Source organism: Amblyomma maculatum, chromosome 1 (genome assembly GCF_055883805.1).
Source record: "Amblyomma maculatum isolate TAMU_Amacu chromosome 1, ASM5588380v1, whole genome shotgun sequence".
Taxonomy (NCBI): domain Eukaryota; kingdom Metazoa; phylum Arthropoda; class Arachnida; order Ixodida; family Ixodidae; genus Amblyomma; species Amblyomma maculatum.
The window spans coordinates 125381601-125392778 of record NC_139344.1 but is presented as its reverse complement, the minus strand read 5'-3'; the positions used below and the strand labels follow the sequence as shown (position 1 = coordinate 125392778).

Sequence of the window (11178 nt, the reverse complement as noted above, 5' to 3'; positions counted from 1 at the left end):
AAAGGACAAAAAAAAATGGGTAAAATGTAGAGAACTGGTTTTCACGCGCAACCCGCAAGTACGAAGCACCCAGCTAGTGCGCCGAATTTTGGGACCACGCAGGAAGGAAAACTGGAGTGGGGGAATATGACGGCGCCTACTTTGAAGCTGCTGTACCCAGCCGCACGGTACACAGCTTCTATACCATGCCACGCTTTAACGCAGGTGGTATCCCCCTAGCGACCATTTTACGAATTCAGAAGGAAAGAAAAAGCAAATAGTTTCAATTGAATTCGATTCGCGTATTGTGGGATGTTTTGCGGCTTAGTAACTCTTTATTTCTTTAAGGGATTGCCTGCGCAACCACTGTGTAGAGAGTTCAGGTTTCAAATTTGCAGCCTTCCTTCGTTGCTCCTGTTTGCGACGTTGCATAGTTGATACTGCTATTTCAATAACATGTTTAACACCCCTGCGATACTCGGCAAGCTTACATGAAAATTTCGTAAAAGCTTTTCTAGAGAAATATTATAAATGAAGTTTTACAGCACTAGCCGCTCACTCGAAGATTCTCCTTGTGCGATGTAGCATTCGCTTTGAACTAAGGCGCCCCTATTCCGGTCGGCCATATGGAATCGAGAGTAAATAAAATGCCCAAGGTGGAGTCCCCTCGTATACATGCTACGATTCACCTCAAAGGAGCAATGAGACAGCATCATGCCCGCCTGCACATAGCAGATCATTGCTTGGACAGTAATGAATGAATGCATCGGAGGCCAGGCACCGTGAAAAATGCACGCAGTCAACGGCCAAGGAGCACAACTTGCCGCGAGTCGAACAGAGGACGATCTTTAGGTAGACACCGTTCGCAAACGCGCCGCGCCGAAAAATTTCGAAGTATTTGTCGGCACACTCCTCACACCTAGAATGACTCCTTGACAACCTGACGATACACAAACAATTTCAGCCACCACGGTGTCGTGTGTGGTCAGAGCGCTCGGGCTCCGAGTCAGTGGACCCGATTCATTCCTGGTGGAGTATATTGCGATTCAATGGGGGAAAAACGCAAAAGCTATGTGCTCGTATGCAGTGCCATGAGTGCGCACGTCACAGAACCCCAGGTTTTGTAAGCTAGTACGCAGCTTTCATTTACATAGCACAGACATTTGGGCTAGATGGTACTGTGACATGATGAATAAAGTGTGCTAATAAACTGAGATAACAGCGCTCGTCCTGTTACAAACACCACATTCTAACGCCCTCCATGTGCCTGCCCGTGGTAACAGTAGTGCCGTAAAATTAAAACCTATTCAATGCATTTAGAAAGACAGCATATAAAAAGAAGTAAAAATGCACTGGGTGCACCATTTTCGTTCTCGTACCATCTGACAGGAGCAGTCCAGGAATGAGATGCTTAAGAATGTGATGACTGCGTACTGTATTACATTGAACGATGTATAACGGTCATTTTGAAGTCCTTTATCAAATCTGCTACGAGAAACCTGACGTTACAGCACATGGTTTTCATGCAGCGGCAGATTGGATACCTAATACATGCAGCGGCAGATTGGATACCTTGTGATGCACAAATAGAAAAAACTGCAAAATCTTACACCGGTAGAACTGGCGAGGATTACCAGATCAGAACAAAATGTTCAAGTTATGACTGGAGTATTGATGTACACGGCGGTCCAATGATCTAGAAGTGAAGTAAGCCCTTTCCCATTCAGGATTGAAGTTGATCGTCAGAGTAAGCAATCTGCAGCGATGTTTGCTTAAGCCATGCAAGTTGTAGTAAATAAACTGCACGGGAAAGGTCTGTGAACTATACACGAACCGTTTTGTCGCCCTCAGGCAGATTTTCTTCGACGCAAGAAATGATTACTTATGGCAGGTGAAGGCGACACGTTAGTGATTTGTAATGGTAGCGCAGCGCTTCAGGAGCAGTCACCGATGGCTGTATTTCCTGCTGTAAACTAGCCCTCTTTCCAAGCGAATATCTCCAAGTACAAAATAAAAAGAGGAACGGCAAGTCTTAGCGCATAAAATAACTTGCCCGTGACATGCATCATACATAAAAGTGCGTGAAAAGCAAATAACCACAACTCTCACCTGCATGCACTTCAGATATAATTGAAATTTTTCGGTATCTCCAAAAGTCAAAAGTCGCTAGTCGCTAAAAGTCGCTAGTCACGTGGTATTATTTGTATTTCGCGGGCTTTCTTCTGAGCCCGGAAAAAAAGATACACGTGAGACTTTCTTTATCGCAATTAATGGAATGGGGGTTTCTGAAGGTGCTCTACAACTTTCCAATTCACATGTTTGGTCTAAAGTTGATATTTAATAAATTAGAGAAATTAACATAACTAGCTAATTAAGTAATTGCAAAACAAAAAATTGCCTGTAGTGCGTAAACTGGCTGGCAGTTGTATGCAATTGGTTTCACTGACCTACCTCGAACATATTATTTTGTAACCCTTGGCTCAAGTTAGCTAGGACACCCGGTGTGTATATATATATATATATATATATATATATATATATATATATATATATATATATATATATATATATATATATATATATATATATATATATATTATTGCTGCCTAGGTGTGCAGAAAACGGCAATGGCTGTCGCCGTGGGCTTCGAGCTGAGTTTCCTCTCTTTCTTCTGGGTCACGTGTGCTAAGAAATTACACAAGCATCACCCTGCAACAGCTATGACTCGAAATAAGAAGCCACAGTACAAGAGAGGCACCTGAGGTCCGCTGGCAAGACAGCCTTCGAGCTCAGCGTGGACATTCGCACGTGTTCCCAGCGGGCGACCCACCGCTACCTTCGCCGAACTCTTCCTACTGCAACAAATTTATGTAATCGTGCACTGAAACTGCCATGAAACTGACCCCCAATGCGCTACGCATTTCTTGAGCAGCCACCTCTGATAGGCATTAGGCGAGGTAGCGCGTGCTCCCCAGTCGATCTTACGCTAAAGACTCGTGCTTTGTTCAGTTTCGTTATTTTATAGTGCATTTATTTCTTTTCTTGAATTTGCTGCCTTTGGTAAACTTCTGCTTTCCATGTCAGCGTCTCTTCGCTCAATTGTTCGGAGACGGCGGTGATCAGAGTATGGTGACAAAGGCGTCATTTCCAACAGCTAAGGCTCCAAATGATGAAGCCATAGCACAAGAGTGGAGTGTGGGGTATACTGGCAAAGCAAACACCTCATTAGCGAGTTTTAGAACAGGGGACCAACAGTTAGGGGAATAGGGTAATTGCGGAGCGCAAGGGTGTGGCTGCGGCCTTCCATTCCTGCTCCTTCTCGGAGGTATCTAGATAATCATTGCTGCGGATGTCCCACAGGATACGTCTCCTTTCAACCTCAGCGATCAGCCTTCCACTGAGAGGCCGCTTGCCCATGCTGAAAACGCAAGAATGCACAGGAAACAAAACGATGTCAGCCACTGAACCGCTGCTCTCGCACGCAACGTGCTGGCGAGCAGTTCTCCCTCTTTCAGTGCGGCTCCGCCCAGAAACACGTAATGGCCGCTCCGACTCTCATTAACCCCGTGCCGCTTCCCTCCCCCGGCAGCTGCGCGGTGTCGGCATTTTCTTTGTACCACCAGAACCTTACCAGAACCTAGCGATCGAGTAGTTATCCAGAATTCTCTTTATACGATTGAGGTCGTCGTGCTGCCAAGTTGCTCGCACGCTGTAATTTTAGGCTGGGATTTCCTGTCGCGTCATGCTGCTATTATCGATTGTGCTCGAACTGAAGTGGGGTTCTCGACTTTGCCCGATGCCTTACCAGACGCTTATCATCAAATTCTTGTGCTAAAGCCCTCGTCGCCGAAGATATCGACCTTCCTCCCTGCTCTTCAGTGCTTGTTCGTGTCGCTTGTGCCTCTATTACCGATGACACCGTTCTCTTCACACCAGCCCATACTTTCCTGCGCCGCAAGTGCCTTCCATTGCCCTACGCAGTGCTCGATATTTCCGCTGGCCTTTCCATGTTATGGGTCTCTAACACAATTAACTCCCCTACTGCTTTGCGCCATGGCGAATGCCTCAGAAGTATTCAGCCAATCGCATCTCTTCTGATCTCTGAGGAACCTGACGACGCGCCGCACTGTGCTGTGACTGCGCTCAGCCCCCCTTCACCTGCGCCCGCTCCCCCCTCTACAGACTTGTTCCTCCGTTCCATAGACGCCGATCTTCCTCCAGAGCAACGCACTCAGCTTTTGAAGCTTCTACATCACTTTCGCTCCTCCTACGACACTCATCAGAGTTTTTTGGGTCAAAATTCTACAGTCACTCATCGCATCGACACCGGCACCCACGCACCACTGCGAAAGCGACCTGACTGTGTTCACTGCCGCTGTGTTCGCTGCTCATCTGCCCAGTCCTGCTGATCAAGTCCTGTTGATCTGCTGAATAAACCTCCCTTTCTTACATAGTATTTAAAGGGCACACCGTACCCGCCGAAAAGTAATGCTCCCGCACTTACACATCATTAGGACTGCTTAACTGCCCGAAGGTTTTTTCTACCTTCTCTAGAATACCGTACTATGAAAAGGAATGGCGTGCATCCTTGCTACGAGATATCATACTTATGGTCTTAAGTAAAATGTAGTCAGTGAGTCAGAAAAGCAGGTGCAAAAAATAAATCAGAAAGCTAACAGCCTCTAGAAGTTTTCACCGCCAAAGGTCATTCTCGAGAAAACACTCGAAGAACTCCATTTTTTCCCCTCTTTTGCAGTCCATATCACCAAGTGAATGCGAACGTTTTTACGTTTACTTAGAGGGTGTGGAACTTTCCTCGTAGGAACACTCATTCTGTGAGCAGTTTAACTTGCCCACAGTGGCCTGCCGAATAATCACTGCGCACCAAGTTGGTAATTGTCAGAGACCAGCGACACTTAATTTTGAAGTTGCCACATTTGCATTTCCCTGGAAAGATATCTCACGCGTTCACTCAATATAAATTAATGCCTGCCTCAACAGCAAAAACAAGGGAATCCCACAGCATATGAAATAGATAACTTTACTCGCACTGTGAATGCACGATGTGTCTGTCGGCGCCTACTAGTCATATGCTCGGTCATTACGGTCCAAAGCAGCCTTATCTTGGGGTCTGTTGGGAATTAAAACATTCTCCATTCAGTTCTGGAGTGGTTGGTGCTCTGCACCACACAACACCCAGACATTTTTGGATGTGCGTCCCGGCAGCTCCAAGAAAGAAGCCCACAAAGCTGCTGCTTGAAAGGGCATGAAAATGGCGGACGATGGAGCACTCGCCCTCCAAAAAAGTGCTTTTGCCCTAAAGCTCAACGAGCACTAATCTGACCCCTACGGCGCGATATAAACTGTACCTAAAGATGTGAACGCATTGCAGCAGCCGCAAATCTCTAACCGAGAGCAGTATGATCCATTTATAAATTTCAGCACTTACCAGTGTTATAATTATTAGAATGTCTCTTCTGTACACACCAATGACCCTGTCAACTGCACAGTCTATCTGCACCAATCAACTGTGAACATCCGACTTGTTTTATGCATGCGCGCACAGTTCATACTTCCCAAACACGCATTAAGAGGACATTGAAATAAACACAAAGATATATTTTTCTGCGGTCTTTAGCTTGTTGCAGGACCTGAAACTTCATGGTCATATTAGCAAAAGGAGTTTCAATGTTATATTTGCATCAAAAGTTTACAATTCATGGCTTGCCACACACACAATACGAGACCTACGTTATAAACTTGTAATTACGTCACAGCGACAAGCCTTAAACGATTTACCCCACAACGAGAGCTCTGACCGCTCTATAGTTAAAATCGGAATGAAATAGTGACTGCAGTTTATAGTGTGTGGGCTATCATTGCAATTCGTGCCACCGTAATTTGATAACTACCTAGATATTCTAGCTCGGGCTCCAAATTTCACTGGCTAAGACAATAAATAAAGGAGATCAGGGACAAGTGAGCTTCGTTACATCTCAACGTATATGAAACGGTGGTCCGGTTTGGTTGTTTGGGGCTGAACATCACAATTCGAATCCGAATATGAGAGAGCCATACTGGAGGGCGCCAGACATTTGGATCATTTGGGGTTCTTTAATGTGCACTGTTGTGACCGGTCATGGTCCGCGCTTGCGCTCACTATTGTTCGCCTGTGGGCATGGTATTGATATGTGCTGTTGGTGCAAGGGCTCTAAGTGAGCCTGTTTCCATGAATCTTTTTGTGTGAGCATGCTTTGCTTTGTCGTGACCCTGCAACTGCCAAGTTGGCCTTGTCAAGGGAACATCAAGAAAAATACAAAGAAACGTCGCCCTGTGAGAAATAGCCGGAAGTGCTTTTGTTCAACTGTTCACCCTTCCCATCGAACGGCGCTATTGTCAAGTGAGGAATGCCTATTGCCCAAAGGAGACGATCGGAGTGACACGTCCGCTGACGTGCAGGAGAAGAAAGGAGCATGAGGATTACGGCCATTAGAGGATTTCCCGTGAATGCAGGAAAACGATGAAATTGTGGGAAAGGGACAATGCTGGGAGCAGTATTCGTGGCGCGCACGTTCACTTGGGTTTCTGAGAAGGAAATCCACTTGCCAGAACCAACAAAGCGGATCTTTGCAGAAGAATCGAAATTTACCTCCTCGCCGTTCCCAAGCTCTACCCGACAACAAGTGACCACGCCCGACGAAACAATACTGGACCATGTCAGTGCATCAGACCATCAGTGCAGTGATGTAATCGATTGGTTGCCGATATCTGAGGGGTGTGCCCTGGAACTGATTCGTCAGCATCTTCAGAGAGGGGCTGGACATAGGGGGATTTAAGGACGTTGCAGAGCACGAAATGACGCTCTGAGCCCTGGGTAAGCGGCTCATCCAGACGCTTCTCACTATGAACTCTTAACGCTTGCCATTTTGTTGATATACCCTTTTTTCATGTAAATAAGTTTTCTCAAAGTGCCATTAAACCTGCTTATGTATATATTTTACCAATTTCGAAGATTCAATCCTTCATCATCCCGGAGTCTCTGCGCGCTACCAAGTGAAGGCCGGGTCAACTTAGTCCCAGTCCTTTATTGCTTTGTTCTCTCCCGCAGTACCTCGTCTTGAAAGCAGTCGGGCAGGGGGCCGTAATTGAAAGCAGCTGTGGTGGAACTGCCTTGATTCCCCTCATATCTCTGGCCCATTCCTGTGCGCATAAGACCCCTCCTTGTGTCGAATGCGAGTGTCACCGGCGTGAATTGAAGGAGAGTTCCTTTCGAGAAATCGCGGCTAGGTTGGGACCAGATTCCACAGGTAAGCACGAAATACGTACACTCCTCCCGATATCTAAAAACTTGAGATCTTTTCTCTGAGTAATCAGAATAGGAATATACTGGGCAGACGGGAACAAACTCGTTCAAATTTCTTGCGTGCACTTCTGCCTCTTCTATTTATATGCTTCAATATGCATTTTATAAACTTTAGTTTTCCAATGCAGTGTATGATATTTGAAAGGTTTGAGCTTAAGTCCTTTTCCGACATATGTTTTACATTTATTTAACTAATTGTAAATTGAACTATTTATTATCGCGTTGTTAGGCAGGTTGGACTTGTTAAAATTTGCTTTAAGGCTTGTTTATTCGAAGCATTGAGTTTCTTTGCTGAAAAGGTCATACCGTGTACAGTGCACCTTAAAGGCATCCGCTCCGTTGGTGAGCCTCCGTTTCCCCGCCGTGTGGGCTGACTGGTCGCCGCGTACGCCGGCTGCCTTTGTTAGCTCCCCCGCGGCTTTCGCAGGTCCCGTCCGAAAGGAGTCGTTGGTGGCGGTCCATACATCGGCAGGTTCCCTTGCCGCAATACCAAATATGGGCATGCGTAGAGTTTGGCCACTCGACACCGGCATGGCGCAGTCACCAGTGTCCAGGAAATGTGACTGACCGGCGTCCGCAGCCTCGTGCACGCGCACGAGTCGTCACACTGCTCTGTGACAATACCGGCGCTGCCTTTCGGAAACCCCACACTCACCAGCGACCTAAATACAGATGCTGCTTACCCTACATCTGCACTGGGCCTTCCAGTGAACCTGGCACAGGTCACAACTTCAGCACCGGACTTCACTCAAACCTTTGTGCCTTATGCGCGCTTTTTTTTTACTAAATAAAGAAATCTCGTTCACAATACTTATTTCTGGTTTGTCTTCAGTGAATCTTCCAATGAGTTGCAAAAACAGCTCTGTATATATGTGAATGCCTCCAAGCAACGGATTGGCAAGAAAATAGGAAGCCATGCAATATATAAATCCGATACTAACATCACCTTACTAGCCAGTAAGTAGGATTGGCTTACAAATATTGCGGTGCCAATGAATTTGAGAGCATGAAACTATTTAGAAGCCATCGAAAAATCAGATGGCAATTATTACGATAGTCGACAAATAAGGTTGGGTTTCCAATATAGAACAGCCAAACAATAGGAATGAATATAATTATCGGTTTGAAACTGGAAGTCCAGCATTGTGGGTAGGCCGGCTTTTTATTGTCTCAATATAGACATTTCATCTGTGTTATGTGCCATCTCTCTTGATAAACAAGCCTGCATAGAGGAACCCGTTGAGAGCCTCAATGGCCCGCACGCAGTCCTGGTAGTTGGCCATGGTCACAAAGCCAAATCCCTTGGAAAGCCCTGTGGCCGTGTCACGGATGATGTTCACCTCGGTCACTGTGCCGTATTTGGCAAAGTGTTGCAAGAGCGACTTCTCGTCTGTATCGGTCTCAATGTTGTAGACAAAGAGAACGCGCCCGCCAGCATCAGCTGCAGTGGGAGCCGAAGCCATGCCACCCATTGGATACTGGTAGGAGCCAGTCAGTGGGTTGTACCGACAGCGACCCTGAGCACCACTCATGGGTCCAGCACCAGCACCTGGGGGTCCGATGAGCTGATCCTGGGTACCTCGGCCTCCGGGCGGACGTACCTTCTTGGAGTTGTCCACTGCAAACTTGACGAGGAGTGGCTCGGTGGCACCCGGCAGCGTTTGGCCCGTAAGCGCTGCCATGGCAGCTTCGGCGTTCTCCCGGAGATGGTACAACGCGAAAGCTACCCCCTTGTTAGTATCGCCCGAGTCCTCCTTGAGCACCCTGAACTGGATCAGCCGGCCAAAATCAGCAAACAGCTTCTCGGCCTGCTCTGCTGGAAAGTGCTTAGGGATGCCACGGATGTAAAGGTTGGCAGGTTTAATGGTCTCGCCGCCGGGCTGCGCGTATCCCACCTTGATCTTCTTGTTCTGTAGCTGCAAGCCGTTGAGTGTCTCAATGGCTCTCGCTGCATCGCCAGCTCCTTCGTAGTCGACAAAGCCAAAGCCATAGCTGTAACCCGTTGCCTTCTGGCGCACAATCTTGGACGACTTTATGGGACCGATGCTGGTGAAAAGGTTGCGGAACTCCTCGTCCGTCAGGCATTGGGGAAGGTAGTTGATGATCAGGTTGGTCTGGCTATTGCCACCGTCGGCTTCCATGGCTTCGTCTTCTTCCACTGTGCATGCTGGGTCAGGCCCTCACTGTTCGGGTTCGGTTTAGCTTGCTCCCGCCTTGCCAGGAGCTCACAGGACTGATGGCTAGGCTCGGGAGGAAGAAAAAAAAGGCACTTCCTTCGAAGCACTGCAGCAGGCGTAATTCCGTTTCCTCAACGGTGGGGTCTAGCAACTTCTTTCTCCTCACTCGTTGCCTCTCAGCGGGTTAAACGGCGATTGTTACGGATAGGTGTCTCTGAACGCAACCTAAAGGTAACATACACTCTCTGAAGGCAGAAAATGATTACGGTGTGTTATGTTGGTTAATGTCGGAGAGACTGACGACACGGACCAGCCCAGTTGTGAACAGAAAAGGAACTGAGGTTTATTCAGGATTTGAACTTGGGTCGCGGTTACGTAGGTGGCGCTGTCTGGAGCCTTGATAGGATTTAGGCGGCCACGTAGAGATGGCGCTACAGGATGAGAAGCAGAGTTGCAGTTGTGCGCATACAAAACACGCCCTTCTTTAACAAAAATTGAGAAGGTTGCACACGGAATATCCTGGTTATCTGAAGTCACTGATTAGGCTCGGATAACGTACAGGAGGCTTGATCCTTCTTCCTGATCGAGTAGTATGAGGTGGGCGAGAAGGTACTTGAAGTGGTTGGGTAGGAAGGACCGGATATTCTGGGTTCTGTTGATGAGTGCTTGAGTCGATTACCTCGTAGTCTTCCGGCGAAGTTTGGGCAGTAGGACGTTCCGCCGTTCGAGGTCGCAGGTGGATTCGATTTCTTACAAAAATGCCTCCGGTGTCTGTTTTCACGGCGTACCTTCTAGGATCTGGGCCCACATTTACCACGGTGGCTTTTGTCCAGTTGCGGCTATTTCGGAGCCATACGGGTTGGCCAGGTACAAGCGGAGGAAGATTTCTTGTGTGCAGGTCAGCATGCTTGTGTTGTTGTTTCTGCCTTTCTTGCAGAAGATTCTGGTGAGCCTCAGTTGAAAAGCTTGGTTTCAAGGCACTTGGTAGTGCTGGTAGGAATGTGCGAAGCTTTCTACCCATCAGGAGCTCAGCCGGTGATTTTGCTCCTGGTATTGGTGTGGATCGGTAGTTGAGGAGCACTACTGCCAGGTCGTTGCCTTTCTCGGCTGCTTTAGTCATCATAGCCTTGATGGTCTGTATTGTTCTTTCCGCTTGACCATTGCTACGGGGGTACAAGGGAGAAGACGGCTGGTGTGTCACGTCCCACTCACGGAAGAACTTTCTAAGCTCGTCGCTGTCGAAGGGTGGTCCCTGATCAGATACGATTGTCACAGGAATGCCAAACCTGGCAAATGTTTCCTTCAGTACCTGTATCAGCGAACTTGCTGTGGTTGTTCTCATCTGCCGAACCTCTACATACTTGGAAAAATAATCGACAATCAGCAGGTATGTCTTTCCCTGCTGATGGAAGAAGTCCATGGCGAGTTGTTGCCAAGGTCGATCAGGAAGGGCTCGGTCCAATAGAGGCTGGTGTGGATTGCCAATTTGATGTGATTGACATATGTAACAGCTCTTGACCAAAGTCTCGATGTCCTGGTTTAGAGTTGGCCAATACACACTCTGGCTTGCCAAACCCTTGCACGCAACGATTCCGCGGTGTGCTCGGTGGAGCGTGCGAAGCACATTTGCCTGTCATGCGGCTGGTATAACCAAGCGTT

The 11178-nt window shown here is 47.6% G+C and overlaps 1 pseudogene; it reads right to left on the bottom strand.

The window, feature by feature from the left end:
• Positions 1-8535: 8535 nt before the first annotated feature.
• Positions 8536-9580, bottom strand: LOC146203859 (ELAV-like protein 1 pseudogene; annotated as a pseudogene).
• Between the last annotated feature and the right edge of the window lie 1598 nt (positions 9581-11178).